Below are 17,498 nucleotides of genomic sequence, written 5' to 3' on the forward strand. Positions count from 1 at the left end.
GGTGTGCTGGTTATGGGGCTGGTATCATTTTGTAAATTCTGCTTCAATAAAATCCCTACCCATTACATATCAATTTCAAAATTAATCAAAGCAGAAAAGGGACAGATCTCATTTCACCATGCTCCACTAGAATGACATTAGATCAAAGTCTGCAGGTCCGGAAAAGTATACTGGAAGCTGAAGAATTCAATCTCCACTCCAGTTCACACCCTGAGAAATAAAATCTAAGAGTACCAAATGAAGGAGCTTCCTCATTACCTGCAAATATTTAAATACTGAGTCTGGTTAAATCTCTCCTTCCTCAAAAATAAGTAAAATGAAATAAAAAAGCATGCTCTGTGGAACAATTCTGCATCACAAGAGGATACTCAGAGGAAAGTCACAATTCAAAAAAAAAAGTTTGCTCTATTAAACAGAATGAAATTTTAAGGAGTATTTACATTCTTACTCTCAATAATGTTAGCCTATGTGGACTTTCTGAGTTAGGATTAGGGTGTCACGTATCAAACAGGCTGCAATTGACTGACTTGAAAATAAAGTTATGTGAATTTGGGAAAAATTATCTGTACAGATCCAAAGTAATGTAATACAATTAATATTTGAAATAATCAATGACAAAGGTTACACTGTAAAACTCGTAATCACTGCTAGAAAGGACAAACTTCTCCCAGAAGTAAAGGCCACATAAATAAAATTGTTTAAAAAAATGAATGAAAATGGAGAAAGGACTGACACTTTGAGGATAAAATATGTGGATAATGTTTCCTTTTAAAAATAAATCAATGACAACCATTATATGAACTACCAAGAAAATAATACAGAACAGTAATACTGAACATCATTATGGCATCTGCCATTTATAATGCATCTGAATTTTTTTTAAAGATTTTATTTATTTGAGAGAGAGAATCAGAGAGAGAGAGAGAGAGAGAGAGAGAGAACATGAGAGGGGGGAGGGTCAGAGGGAGAAGCAGGCTCCCTGCCGAGCAGGAAGCCCGATGCGGGACTCGATCCTGGGACTCCAGGATCATGACCTGAGCCGAAGGCAGTCGCTTAACCAACTGAGCCATCCAGGTGCCCCAATGCATCTGAATTTTTAAGGTAACTTTTCAAATTATAGTTTGAGATTTTAATATAAGATCTAAATGGAGTATATTCTAATGTACAATTTTTGCATGTAAGCATCTTAATTACATTAATTCAATACAAAAAAAAATGTTTTCAAGCTACCCTAAGAGGAGAAAATGTTCCTATGATGCATTTTTCTTCCCTCCCCCTCTGAAGACTTCTTCCTCTTTTGGAATTTCAAGGAAAAGGACAATGCTATCTTGTAATCAAATACTCTGGGTATACATTTATGTTTTTATTAGATAAATAGGACTTATAAAGGCCACAGACTATGAATAAACAAATTCTACTCAGAGCTAAGCACCGGGTCTTGCTTGTAATAGATGACAACAATTCATGAATAACAGAAAATAAAATCTTCGAATTTTTTGTAAACTATATTTCAGTGAAATCACTGAGAGCCTTCATTGCCTTTGTGGACTGATTACATTGAGGTTTGAGCAAATGTAATAGAATTAGCTTTCACCCATTAACCAACCTACATATAGTCACAGATAGAATTTAACATAATAAATAATACCATTGGACTTTCTCCATTAATTATAGTAAGAAAGAAATGTTATGTTGTTTTTTTTTTTTTATTTTATTTCACTGACATTATATAGAATTGGAGATTCTGGGGTTTGTACATTTATTTGTTCACGAATTTCTTTGGCTTTATATATTTAGTTGGATATGTACGGGGAAATAAGTCTCTTGGAAAATTATTTCTTTTGGAAGTTATTGCCAGGTTTTGAGCAGTCCCTTTAAAAGTGCTGTCAAAACAAATACATCAGGTCACACAGCAGGTGGTTTATCTCTGTGAAAGCCTGAGCATTAAAATAGAGAAGGCTGCAGACTAGTAATTAGGTATTGATTGGTTTATCTAACACATTCTGCACATTTCTAAACAAATGCAGCATCCTTTCTGATTCTTTTCTTCTAAACCTTGAAATTGGTCAGTGCATTCATTGCCGAGATTACAAAATATGAAGTGCAGTTTTTACAACTGATTCACTGATCTCACTTGAACTCAATCAATAAACTTCACAAATGATTCCATTCTTAGAAAAATGTCACAGAGATCCACATAAGCCCATTTATACCTCCAATAAGTACTTCTACTTTATATCATCAGAAATATATATTTTAAACATTACCAAAGACTTATACACGTAGCCTTTTCTTTTAGAAACATTGTGTATCACAATGTCCTGCAGAGTTAACAGAGATGCGTGGAGGCAGAGAGCAAATTACCAAGGGTCACACCATTAATCAGGGCACCAAGGTGAGACTAAAAGTGAAAAAGTAAAGTTTGAAGAATAAGTACATAACTAAACAGATACAAATGTGAAAAACAATTAAGGGATTATAACAACAAAAAGATAAATATGGTAGTTAAAAACATTAAAAACCAAGGTTCACACAGAATTTCAAGATCATGATAGCATTTAGGGTTACAGAATTTAAATTCTTATTTTGCTCAACAATGATCACAGTCTTAAAGGATCAGGACTAAAATATTAAGGAAATACAAAGAATCTGATTTTTAAAAATAATTAGTGGTTTTTAAGAGGGTAGGGAAATGGAACAGATAAAGAAATCAAGAAATGAAAAACAAAAAAATTTTTGTAGATTTACACTGTGGTATCTTCTACACAAATACAATTAAAGCCCCCCCCCAATTTATTTTTGTTTTACTGATAAAAGCTTGCACATACTATCAAAAATTACACAATGGACTCAATTTAGATATAGAGATTAAAAAAAACAGTAAAAGTGGATCTCACAAATTTAAAAAACAAAATAAAACTATACTGTACCTTACATAGTCTTATTTCATATCTCATTTGCTCCTTAGAATACCCACTCCAAATAAAAAGAAGTTATATGCCTTGTCTGAGTCATCTAAGGGGTGTGACAAAGTTCAAACTGAACCCAAGTAAATATACTTTTTTTTTCCATTCAAAGAATCTTTATTGAACTGATTACATAATAAACAAATACATAAGTCCTTCGTCTCTACCCATTATTCTAAATCTTCATCAATAAAACACTATACCTCCTATGTAGCCATAAATCTGATAATACATTTTTTATTGAAACGTTAATATAAACAAGGGATGCACATTTATTTATTTATTTGAGAATGGGAAAGAAGTAGAAGGAGAGGGAGAGGGAGAATCCCAAGCGGACTCCCCTTTGAGCATGGTGCCTGATCCCAGGACCCTGAGATCATGACCTGAGCCAAAATCAAGAGTCTGATGCTTAACCAACTGAGCCACCCAGGTGCCCCTCTCCCACAAGTAAATGTACTTTAGAACCAGACTTCTACAATTATTCTTGAGGATCTCTACTAAGGAGCAAATCAGAATCTAGTAAATAAAAACGTTTAGAATTTAATCCATACTTATTTATTATAGAGGTTACTGTTTTTCCTTACCCATTTTCCTCCATGGCTCCAAAGACTAGAGCCAAAACAATGAAAATATGTTACATTCTATGTATGTATATACAATTCTTTTTTCATACACAAAAAACTAAATTTTTGATGAAACCTATTTTGGTCTCCCATGGAGATGGTGTGTGTGTTTGTGTAGAGATATACGTCATATGAGGGGCCCAGACATGTTGCTTGTTTAGCATTTATGAAACATATTTTCAAATATAAATGCATTTTTCGGGGCACCTGGGTGGCTCAGTTGGTTAAGCAACTGCCTTCGGCTCAGGTCATGATCCTGGAGTCCCTGGATCGAGTCCCGCATCGGGCTCCCTGCTCGGCAGGGAGTCTGCTTCTCCTTCTGATCCTCCTCCTCTCATGCTCTCTGTCTCCCATTCTCTCTCTCAGATAAATAAATAAAAAATCTTTAAAAAAATATATAAATGCATTTTTCAATTATCATATTGCCTTATCTGTATATTTTACACATTGGTTTTATAGCACCCTTCCAATTGGAATGTATACGTTTTATTTTACAGCAAAATCCAGAAATAAACTGTTAAGATGTTCCTAATGTGATACAAATGTAGAAAATTACTTCTGTTCACTGGCTTTATCCAATGTGTTCCAATGCTTTATTGTTTACTTGTATTTTGAGAAAGTCATAACCCAATGGAAGTAGAATATAAATATGTAGAAGGTTGCCAAGGTAGTCATACATTTTAATATAAGGCATATTGGGAAAAATACTTTTTTTTTAAAGATTTTATTTATTTATTCATGAGAGACAGAGAGAGAGACAGAGGCAGAGGGAGAAGCAGGCTCCCCGCGGAGCAGGGAGCCCGATGCGGGACTCGATCCCAGGACCCCAGGATCATGACCTGAGCCGAAGGCAGACGCCCAACCGACTGAGCTACCCAGGCGTCCCGAAAAATACTTTTTTTTAAACCTCTAGGTGTAACAAGCTTATTTGGGGCTGTATAAAAACATAATGGAAAAATGTGTATCTTTCCTCTTCTCTTTTTAATCCCTCTCTTTGCCATGGCTGAAAGGATGAGCAAATAGCTCATCCTTTACGTATTGTCACAATGACTACTCACTGCTTGATTTTTATGCAGAAGACAGATGAATCTTTCACTCCACATGGACTGCACAAAACAAACTAGATTTAAAATGTGTGTGTTTACTATACACACACACACACACACACACAGTAGCTATTAAGGAAGAAGTTGAGTGCTGTTTCACTCTGGCCAGCTAAAATTTATATGAGAGTCAGTTGATAAGAAACTGAAAAAGGAAACATGTTGTGTATGTCTATTGAAAGGAAGAATGTACATATGATAAAACATTTTACACATGATTTTAAGTAGCCTGCCATGCTACATAAATGGAGAAAGACTGAGATGGGCGATGTGATCATCTGTAATGGAAGACATATCTCCAGTGATTTCTATTTTTCCTCTTCCATGATATTAGTCTTTCTTTTTTATTCTTATTCAAAATACATTTGCTCTGTTTGCAATCTCTGACAAAGCAAGGATTCTGACACTTCTGTTCTCTAGATTCCTATCCATACCATCAGCTGAGGAATACTCCATGTGCTCAATAATTAAATGGAAATAATCTATGTTGAACAGTTTTTGGTATGAAATTCGAGGCAGAACTTTATCTGTGGTGCTTCAAAATTATTAATTCTTTCATGAAAGCAAAATGTATAATTTAAAAATTGTGGACCATTAATGTAAACAGTATGCCATTTAATAATTTTGCTGAACATGCTCCTCATTTGAGCAGCATCTGGCCTATGATCTCTTTCCTGAGGTAAAACTTAGCAGCATGTATAGATATTCATGTTTGTTAAATTAAAATTTGACACTGTAGTTAAATTAAAATCAGTAAGTCATGTAAATTGAAGTAGTATTTTAAGGATATCTTTGCATTATTCCAAAGCATTATGCTCTATAATTATTAAAATTTAGCTTTTATATACATGTAATTTTGCCCATTAACCTTTGTTTTGGTTTTCTTTTTGTTATAGCAACTAATTTTAAATTTCAAATAAAGTCCATGTTACTGGTGTAATAGAAAGGAAGCCATGAGGTTATATAATGAATTTAAATGGGGGAGGGGTATAGATTTAAAAAGCTGCAAATTACTACGTGTGTTTTCTTCTAATTTATCCTACACCATACTGTGAGATTAATCTCCAAAGGTTCTCCAAATGAGTCATTTACTCAGTGAAAACTCTGACTAAAATAAACCAAACAGGAATTTATAGAGCATAATAACTGAAATCTAACATATTTTTATTTTTTTTTAATTTTTATTTTTAAAGATTTTATTTATTTATTTGAGAGAGAGAGAGAATGAGAGAGAGAAAGCACATGAGAGGGGGGAGGGTCAGAGGGAGAAGCAGACCCCCCCCCCCCGAGCAGGGAGCCCCATGCGGGACTCGATCCCAGGACTCCAGGATCATGACCTGAGCCGAAGGCAGTCGCTTAACCAACTGAGCCACCCAGGCGCCCTGAAATCTAACATATTTTTAAAGAATTTATGCTTATATGCCCCCTATTTACACATTCTAGACACCAATGAAATTCTGTGCTGCTTCCATTTGCTAGAAATGTCACTTCTTTATTTGCATTTTGTTTTTATTTAAGGTCCAATCTCTACCTAGATTATGCTCCACATGCTATCACATCTGGTAATAACCTCTCATCAAGGCCCAAAATAAATGTCACTTTATTCCCTTTATCATATCTTCCTTGATTCCAGGACCTAGCAATATTCCTAGTACTTTAGAAAGCTTCTCAGTATTTTAATTACTTGTATTTATGCCTAGTGATCCCTTTAGATTGTAACTTCTGTCAAAGTATCTTTTAAAAATCATTCTCGTATCTCTCTCATGTTACACTTGAGAGTATATGACCTTATTTTATATAGGCAGAAAGAAGGTTGATTTAAAAATCCATGGAAATAATAAGTCCAAGATAAGGCTATCTAAAATCCAGAAGGCCCCAAAGAAACTACTTAGCTAACATACAGCCATATTTTCTTATAGGAGTGCTTTGTTCAAGTTCATGTGTTATAAATACACATAAAAATGAGCCTGGACTTTTGAATAAAAAAATGATCAGAAAAACAAATTTTAGTTAAATCATATCTTAGGGAAGTGGAATAATTCCATCATATTTTTATTAAGAGAGGATTAAAAAATCAACATGAAGTACACATGTGCATTGTATCACCTCTTCTGAGTTTTAAAATTTAAGTCCACGAATAACATGAGAGGATTTTGTTCTTTTACAATATTACAACACTGAGAAAAAATAAAATTATCCTTTCCAGTAAAAATAAAATATAATGACAATTCTAAAGTTTTTACCTTTATAAATAAGGGTGTTTGGCGCAATGTCATTAGTGGAATAACTAATTTTATAAAGAGTAGCTTACTTGCTAAAGTTTATAAGTACCATAATAAGTATGTAAAACATTTTGATAATATTTTGTGTGAGAACTCTAGATGTAAAAATATTCTATGATATTAATAATCATATTCATTATTTGGCATCATGCTATTCAGACAATTGGCATGAAGATTGGAGCAAAAATAAAATATTTTTGTTCTATTCTGAATTTTAATCTTTTCATGACACTTTTAATAACATAGGGTTTATAGACACTTTATGATTAGTTTGTAACAGTATTTCTACTGTTTTCAATCATTCAACAGAGTACTATTGTTTTATTACTTTTAAAAAGAACATTTTTAACAGATATTCTCAGAGCATCGATATGCTTATATATGACCATAAAAATTTTGGAAAGGATTGTTTTTAATGGCCAAATGGTGGGAAAAATGTATTTTTATCCAATATTTGATATTTCTTCTCCTAAAGAAGAATGACATTTTAAATATTGACAATGAAAAATATGAATGAATTGTTTCTTATTTTTCAAGAACATGCCTCTTTCAAACATCTAATTAGTTGGCATGACTAAAAGGAAATCTTCAGGGGCACCTGGGTGGCTCAGTTGGTTAAACAACTGCCTTCAGCTCAGGTCCCGGGGTCCTGGGATCGAGCCCCGCATTGGGCTCCCTGCTCGGCCAGAGGCCTGCTTCTCCCTCTCCCACTCCCCCTGCTTGTGTTCCCTCTCACGCTGTCTCTCTCTCTCTCTGTCAATTAAATAAATAAAATCTTTAAAAAAATAAAAATAAATAAAAGGAAATCTTCATATATGTGTATCTGGAAAAGACTGCATTTATCTCTCAGATTAGATAACAAGTTACTCTGTGTGAAAAAGTTAAGGATTTGAAGATTTGTTTTTCTATAATCCTTCACTACAGGAGAACTTTTTGATTCAAAGATGACATTTCCTGGAAATCCCAGAAGAGTGTTAAGTTACCTAGGAATAAACTGAATCATCAGTGATCATCTTAGCTGTCAATGACCTATAGATGACATTTGTATCTAATTAATTAGATGTCTTCTTTTGAAAGAAACAGTGCATTGTGCATAATTAGAAGACACATCAAGGTTGGAGTCACTGGCTCATTAATCTAATGAAGCTAGCCTATGGCATTTACATTACTCAGTGGTGATGTTATTTTATTTGCAATTAACAATGCTGTATACAAAATGTTAATTCTTGACAAAGAACATGGAAATTAAGCACTACATAATTTTTCAAAGGAAATTTCATATTCAGTTGTTTGACACATGCCCTTGACAATTATTTGCTACAAAAGCATGAAAACCTGGGGATGTTGTTTTTGACTGACCACACACGAGCCATCTATTCGTAATACTCATATTCATAATATTCTATGTGCCACCTCCTCAACACTGATTATGGTCCAAGGTGCAGGTGTGTGACATAATCCAAGTATGTTTGTGTCCTTCCCTAGGAATTTTCAAATTGTTTTGCTAATAAAGTAGCTCCTTTTCCTCTTTGATCTAGAATTACAGATCCTTTTTGATCAAGAACTACAGATCCTTTTTGATCATAGAACCATAAGAATACAAACCTGGAGAAAGAGCCAGTCCTGAATCTAGTTGACCTGAGATCAGGAAATCATGAAAGAACAACAGAAATGAGAGGATAAAGTCCCTGATTTCATTAAAAACCTTGGGCTAGCCATTTCTAAGACTGACATCATGTTTTGTTTTGTTTCTTAATTAAGAAATATAATTTACTTCTGTTGTTTTGGCTTCTTAGAAATGGATTTCCATTAATTGGAATTGAAATAAGCCTGATTATACAAGATATATTTGATTATCATACAAATTCAGAGTGCACTAATACAAAAGAAAGGATTTCAAGATGAAAACAAATAGAGAATAGTATTGTATTGTAAATTAATCTTAAATTATCTCATTGTATAGAAAGTTTATTTTTTTCCCATTACATAGAAGAAAATTCTTTGGTATCCGTGAAACTTTGTAACACTTGAAACTATGTATTAGAGAGAGGATTGAGACCCAATTCCATTTGACTCCAAAATCCATACAGTATCTATAATAACATTAAAAGCTCTAAAGTAAAATTAAAAAACTCTCAGAGTGAGGAAAATAGCTAAGTTTATATATACACATGTGTATATACAAACTTGCCAAAAAAATACACAGATGATTTTATTTATTTATGTTTAAAGATTTTATTTATTTATTTGACAGAGAGCGAGAGAGGGAACACAAGCAGGGGAGTGGAAAGGGAGAAGTAGGCTTCCTGATGAGTGGGGAGCCCCATGCGGGGCTCGATCCCAGGACTCTGGGACCATGACCTGAGCCGAAGGCAGACACTTAATGACTGAGCCACCCAGGCGCCCCAACACAGATGATTTTAAACAAGAGGCATTTTCTTAATATCCTGTTTAATTAGGGTGACCCCTTTGCACAAAAATGGCTATTTGGCTTTTTCAACCTTACCTCAGTTATTGTGAATGCAGACTCAAAGCTGGAAAATGTATATTTGATGGTGCTTATAAAACCTAAAAAGAAGAAAAACGAAATATGCTAGGGCGCCTGGGTGGCTCAGTCGTTAAGCGTCTGCCTTTGGCTCAGGTCATGATCCCGGAGTCCCAGGATCGAGTCCCACATCGGGCTCCCTGCTCCGCAGGAAGCCTGCTTCTCCCTCTCCCACTCCCCCTGCTTGTGTTCCTGCTGTCGCTATCTCTCTCTGTCAAATAAAAAAAAAAAAAAAAAAAAAAAAAACGAAATATGCTATAAGTCTGCACAGCAAAAGCATCAGCCGCAATTTGGATCCATTTAATGTAGGGACAAAACACTTCATATGCATCAAAGATCACATACTATTAGCATATGAGACAGTATGTGTGCTATATAGTAGCATAAACAGAAAATGGAATTTTCCAAATCTGAAAAATATTTCCTAACTAGGGTGACTAGAAATAGAAATAAAGCAACTTTGAGGCTCAGATGTGTAAGTTTCAAGTATCTGCAGAATGAATATACACGGAAAACATTATTTCAAGAATAAGCAAATGTGTATATCATTAATGTATAGTTGGCATTTTCTGAATGAATGTGTTCCAAATAATTCTTATAAAAATGACCAAAAATGGTTATAAAAAATCATAACTTTCCCTACAAATAATAAACAAAATAATAGAAAATCTCAGGCTTTGAGTTTAGGCAGGCTCATAGTTTACAACGTGTTTAACTTCTGTCAAGTTTCTCAAGTGGTCTAAGCCTCAGTTTTCTTTTTTTTTTTTTTAAAGATTTTATTTATTTATTTGAGAGAGAGAATGAGAGAGAGAGCATGAGAGGGGCGAGGGTCAGAGGAGAAGCAGACTCCCTGCCGAGCAGGGAGCCCGATGTGGGACTCGATCCTGGGACTCCAGGATCATGACCTGAGCCGAAGGCAGTCACTTAACCAACTGAGCCACCCAGGTGCCCGTCTCAGTTTTCTATTGGAAAGATAATAGTATCTCCTTTACAGGGTTGTATAACGACTCCATATGGCAATGTGTGAAAACCATCAGGTACAATTTCCACTGCATAACAAATTATTCATTAAATCTAAGTTCCTATTATCAGTTATTGTAGATACTTGTATTCAAAGAAATTAACACTTGAAGATACAGTGAAGATTTATTTTCAAATCATCACTGAATGTAACTTATTAATACCAAATACATAAAAATACATGAATGATTATAACATTGAGGGATTTCAAATAAATGATTATTTGTAGTAGAATTCAGAGGACACCAAGGCTGACATTTCTTTTGGGTCTTTAATATACCTTTAATAAATTCTGTAATCCTTCATAATGTTAACTATCAAAGCAAAGATTGTGCTGGAAATGTTAAACTGGTAAGAAAGACTTTATTCAAGGCTATTGCACTTAGAGATAGACCAGAGTGTGGTCTCAACTCCACTCCACTGGAAGGAAGGGCAGGAGAGTTTTTAGGAGCTGGGGCAGGGCGGCTTGTAGGCTACCTTTATTTGCTAACTGGCCTTATCCAAATGTCTCATGACCTTAGTTTCACCACTGGAGCAAGGAAGTGGTACAATTTAGGATCCTACCTTCCCAGAGAAACTGACAGATTGGGACGCTCTCTTGCCTGATAATTACATTTCAAAGTGATGGCTCCCAGGTCCTTGAAAAAGATATTCCTGGGTTATAAAACTGGCAAGAGGTTTTTTTGAAAGGGTTTACGTACACTTTAAAAGGACAGAGAAAGTATTTACAAGTTTTCTAAAGTAAATAGTCTAAAAAATGAAAGGGGAGGGATCTCTGTGGTTAGGGCGTTTGGATTATGTATGAGTTGCTAGGAGAGGAAGGTCAGGGGCCAATTGCAGCAAGAAAGCTGTCCAAGGTGTTGTCAAGCTAAGGGAAATGCTAAGGCCATGTTGGACGTTATCTCTTGGAGTTAGTTTAGAATTGGTGGATTTGCTGATTTTAATATTCTGGCAACTTTTATTGTGGTAAATACAAAAGAAAGCAATCTTAATAAATTCAAGTTCGAAGTGACATCAAATATTTCTAAGAATTTGAATGCTAAAGAGACAAAGCTAAATGCCACCATTATCATAAGCATGAAGTCTCCTATTTTATATTTATTGTTTGATACCCATGGATTTATCATCTACATTGAAGCCTGGAAAGTTTTTAATTTGTGTGCCATTAATAATTTCCCTAGCAGTAAGAAATGTTTCACGTATTTTATTACAATTGTATGCGAAGATATTCACATGGAATGTGAATGGCTGGGTGGTTCAGTGACTGGGACAGAGAGCTAAAGCAGCCAGGACCACATAGCCAATCTTACTTCCTTAGGCCTCTGGCCTCCAATTAAGCACCAATCATAAATCTTTTCATTTCAGACATTTTCATGAAGTATCTGAGAAAGAGGAGATAGATGATACAAGTGAGTTACCACTAGACAAAGCTGTAAAGTAAGCAATATTTGATTTGTGTGTTGTGCTCCTAAACGTATTGTTTCCCTTTCCTCTTTGCCCTTCTTCCCTGAGTGTGTTTGTGTGTGAACTGTAATTATGAAGCACACCCACCCATCTTGTCACAGCAAGGATGCTTTTGTTTTGTTTCCAGTTCTTTAAGTTCAATTGTGTTAACATATAATGTGTTATTAGTTTCAGGTGTAGAGTTTAGTGATTCATCAGGTGCATATAACAGCGCTCATTACATCAAGTACCTTCCTTAATGCCCATCGCCAGTTACCCCAACTCTCCCCCCAGCCACCTCCCCTCCAGCAACCCTCAGTTTGTCACCGAGTCTCTTCTGAGTTTGCCTCCCTCTGTTTTATTCTTATTTTTCCTTCCCTTCTTCCCCTGTGTTCACCTGTTGTGTTTCTTAAATTCCACGTATGAGTGAAATCATATGGTATTGACTTACTTCACTTAGCAGAATACCCTCTAGTTCTTCCTGGCAATGATTCTTAAGAGAACTCCCAAGAGAGTATGAAAGAATCACTTGCAAATACTCCCCCAAACCCCAAATCGCCAACCCTTCATTTTTCTAATGTTTGTTTCAGAGTGCTCGATTTCCATTTGAAAATCAGTTCCATGGAGGGCACTGTGAAATATTTCTCAACTTTGTCAGAGTGGTGAAAAGAACTTTGGGGACCACTATGGCAATTTAGTAATTGATAATCAAGATGCTGCTAACAATAATTCTCTTTGTGATTTACAAAATAATCACGTCACGTTTTCTTCAAGGATATAAAGAATATAATATGAATACTTTGGCTTTTCAAAAAAATAAGATATTTTCTTATTAGACATATGCCTGTGCCTTAGAAGATAGCTTAGAAATTATAAATGCAATGGTAAGGGTGGAAATTAAGCTCTAAATTCGGTATGCAAAGTGAATTAGCATAAGTAAAATTTTTCTAAAAGTCACATAAGTCAACCATAAAGAACCCTACTAATTAGGTTCAACAGTCAGCTTTTCTTCTGGCATTGAAACAGACTGAGGTTTCTCAAGATGATTAGAAATAAAAATTAGTAACCAAGTGATTAATGAAAATCTGTACCGCACATTTGAACACAAATTACACATCACATAGTGAGATTCTCAAACAATTACAAGTCTTGCAGGAGTTGAATTTAATCAACAAAAAGCAGTTTTCTGTCTTCCTTTTCATGCCCACTCACTAGCATAAGCTCACTGAGTGATTCACATGCCACTTGCCCACCTACTTAATTTTTTTAAAGATTTTACTTATTTATTTGACAGAGAGAGAGCACAAGCAGGGGGAACAGCAGCAGAGGGAGAGGGGCAAGCAGGCTCCCCACTGAGCAGGGAGCCTGACCTACAGGGGGTTCCATCTCAGGACCCTGAGATCATGACCGGAGCCTGAAGGCAGATGCTTAACTGACTGAGACATCCAGGTGCCCCTCCACCCTATTTAAATCTCTCTCTCTCTGTTCCCTGTATTTAGAGCACTCTAACACATGTAATCATAATTACCTAAACTAACCACACCTATGATAAACTTCACTGTAAAAACACTGTTTGCTATCTAAATCTTATTTATATCATCAAAAATATGGGCAATCAATATATACTAATTTAGTAACATTTGGAAATGTAATAGATCTATAGGTAAATGACTCATGAAAAAAGTTACTCTCATTCACTATGGAATACTGTATATAATACTTACGAATGACAGTATTATGTCATTGATATATAAAGGGTTTGCTGAATGTCAAACGATTTATCATGAATAAAATAATTGCCTTGATGAAAAAACAGCAAAAACAAAACATTTCCCTGTAAGTTTTTCAAGGTTTTTTTATGTTTAAAAAGAAAAATTCCCCTATTAGTAACTTTCAGCCTAGTTTCCTCAATGTTAAAGAGGAACTGATACAGGGCGCCTGGGTGGCTCAGTTGGTTAAGCGACTGCCTTCGGCTCAGGTCATGATCCTGGAGTCCCGGGATCGAGTCCCGCATCGGGCTCCCTGCTCGGCAGGGAGTCTGCTTCTCCCTCTGACCCTCCTCCCTCTCATGCTCTCTGTCTCTCATTCTCTCTCTCTCAAATAAATAAATAAAAAAAAAAAAAAAAAAAAAAAAAAAAAAAAGAGGAACTGATACAAATAATAATGGGTGGCATTCAGATGAGGTGACATATTCCTCTAGAGAATATCTCTGCCTTTTCAAATAATTAAAAATTATTTTCCTTGCTACTCATTTTTTGTTTGGCCCATATGAAAATCGAGACAAGGGTGAGTGGGGATGTATTAGATTTCTATGAATGTAACTATATACCTTCATTAATTAATTTGATAAACAAATATGTATTGATTACCTCCTTGCATTAAGCAGTGTGATAGGTACTGATGTTGAATACTGAAAAACAAATAACATTGTTATTTATGTAGGCACAGGTAATGCATGACATTAAATAATTTTTTGGTTTATAGAATTCAATTACCTTTAGATATATATAAATTAAGTGTCAATCAATTCACAACATTTTTGAGTAACACAAAATGAAAAAAAAAAGGCACTGGTACTATTCCTAAATTTTTAAGCAGATTAACTAAATCAAGTAAAATTAGTCCTGTGATAATTGAAAGCCTAAAGTGTTTGATTCTAACATTTATATTGCAATCAGTAACACATCCTTCTCCTATGACAATATCTACACTAAAATATTTGCGAAATGATGAGAGAAATCTAACGGATAAAATCTGCAATCTCTTTTCTAGATTCGAGTCATACATGTTGTAAAGATTTTGATCTCTCGAGAGTTGAATAGCTAGATAAATTTTCAGCTTTGCCAAGTAAATATATTTCTGTTCTTTCATATTTAAGGAAGAAATGCATAAAAAGCATATATGGAAAACCTTATGAACAAACTCTTGCCCTGAGCTTCTAATAAAGGATACATGACTTCCCTTTGGAAAAAAAGAAAATGCTTTTATTGCAGTACACAACCACCAAGGACTTCCGTTTTCAGGTATTTTTATCAGCAATACTTCTGTAAATCTAGTTAAAAGTGGCCTTCCTTAATGAACAGGTACAAAAAATAAAAGTTTTTATAAAGCAAGCTATACATTGCTTTTTTTCCCCGCTTTACTCAGAGAAGAACACAGTTAAAATGGACAAATGTATTTTCAGTATAGGGAAGCTTTACATCTCCCTGTTACCACCACCACCCCGGTTGTATTTTTTGCAACAAATAGGTGACGCATGTCTTTGCCAGCCTCTTTAGTGACATCTCCTGGAGAGAGCACACACAATCATCCTCAGTAATTGCTACTGAACTGTGACTAGGGCATGCTGCTCCACTCCACACTTCTGCAATTTTACTGTTTGCTTGCAAAGGACTAAGAGAGTTTTGTGGATTTTTTGTTTGTTTGTTTTGGTACTGTGACAGCGTGAATGCCATTTTTTAAACACAAATACCCTTTCCCCCCTCCTTTTAACATTGAGAAGTGATAGGTAAACTGAAAGAATTTGATCATCTTGACAGATGAGAGTACCATTGATGTGAATTCTGTACCCATTCACCTATAATAGTTCTGTGGACTGCTAGATCCCTTTCGAATTAAACAACAACAACAAAAGAAAGCTAACCAGGATCCATGAAGACTTCAGAACTCACTGTAAAGCTGTGGATTATTTCAATTATTGCACTTCTAAAACCTACTTATCATACCTATTCTTCATTCTGGAGGTAGGGAAGGATAAATTCTCATTTACAAACCATACAAGCAAAATAGGATAGACTCTGAACGTGGCTACAAGGGGCTACTCACTCACAAAGTACAAGCCAAAGCAAGCTTAAATTTCAAATTATGTTCACATCCATTTACCATATCAGTTAACACATATTTGTATTTTAATCAAATGTGAATATTTCCAATCCCTTTCTCTGAAGTTTTAAAGTGTAATTAATACGATTATTAATCCTAATTAATAATTAGATTGTGAGATTATCTCTAGAGTTGATACTTAGCATCTTTTCTCCTGTAAAGAGAGGTATACCATATATCTCCCCAATCTGTTTCAATTTAATGGATTAGTTTACATCCTGGCTATAACTGGCTGAGTCTATTTCCTTCTGTGACCCCTTCATGGTCCTGGCATTAGTGCAGTGATTGGCACATAGAAAGAGATCAATGCATGTTTACTAAATTGAATCAAATGCACCAATTTTGGAATGTAAAACTGACCTTCAAGAAGCTGTAAACTTTAGTGAAAAATCACTGCATTCAGAATGCATTCATTATTCATAACACGTTGATACTATTGTAACAAATAATTTTAAATGCATTATGCCAACATGTTATTTGCGCAGTAAGTTAGTTTGGTTAACGTCACTTGTTCTGTTCAGTTGGTTTACCAGTGAGAGAACCAAAATTCTGGAGAGGCCCATGTTCCCACAATCAACAACTGGGTCCAGTAAAGCACATGCCCAGTGAGTTGCAAGATCATTCATATACTAGATACTTTATATCACTGCTTGAATAAATTGATGTATTTCCTCCAAGGGTAATTTTCAGGATATTACAGATCAACATCATAAATAGGTGCCCTAGATAGAGATTTAATCTTTTCAGACTATCATTTCCCTGTAACCTATGGGATGTGTAAGCACACATTTACACATATTCTAACTCACAATGACTGACTATCATGTTTAGATAACCCGGACAGAAGGCCTCTTTTTCTTATATATATATATATATATATATATAAATAAGAAACTTCTGTTTTCGAACCACATTAGTTTTTTAGCTTCTTCATACTCCCATTGTAATTACTGAAGTCTACATTTCCACCTCCCTTTTATGGTGACTGCTAACTTCTTCCATCTCTTTGCCTCTCTGCCTCTGCTATCATTTATGACCAATCTGAAGTTGACCCTGACTGCAAATTTGTTTGAGCCACAGTTCTATTTCAATCCCTTCGTGGTTCACCTTTCCAAGTAGATAACTCTAAACGGAGTACAAAATGCCCCCAACATTCCAGCTCTTGTCTATCTTTCTGTATATCACAATGTTATCTTCCTCACAGATTAAAGGCAGAAATACTTTGTATACCTTTTAATAATTTTATTAGAAGTTATTGTATACTTCTGTAACAGGACCTAAGACCTAAAACAGTCAATACAATTTATTCCTATAACATATTTAATCCATTATCAGCATCACACATAACATTATAACCCATCACAGCCACAACAAAACAGTTTGAAGTTGGTAAATTTTGTCCTCAGCTTTTACAAGTCTTAATTTCACTATCTGTTACCTCCAACCCATGTGGCATAAACTTCTTACACAGAGGCTTTGGGTAGGGTGTGGCTTGCTCATTCTCCAGCTTGCTCTAGTTCAGATGTGATGCATTAACTCCAATTTATTACGTATAGAGCACACAGTGCATTCTAGGCCCTCCCAGACTAACACCACCATTCCCTTACACTAGATTTATTAAAGCCGATTGCATT

The sequence above is a fragment of the Neomonachus schauinslandi genome, chromosome 3 (genome assembly GCF_002201575.2).
Source record: "Neomonachus schauinslandi chromosome 3, ASM220157v2, whole genome shotgun sequence".
Classification (NCBI taxonomy): Eukaryota; Metazoa; Chordata; class Mammalia; order Carnivora; family Phocidae; genus Neomonachus; species Neomonachus schauinslandi.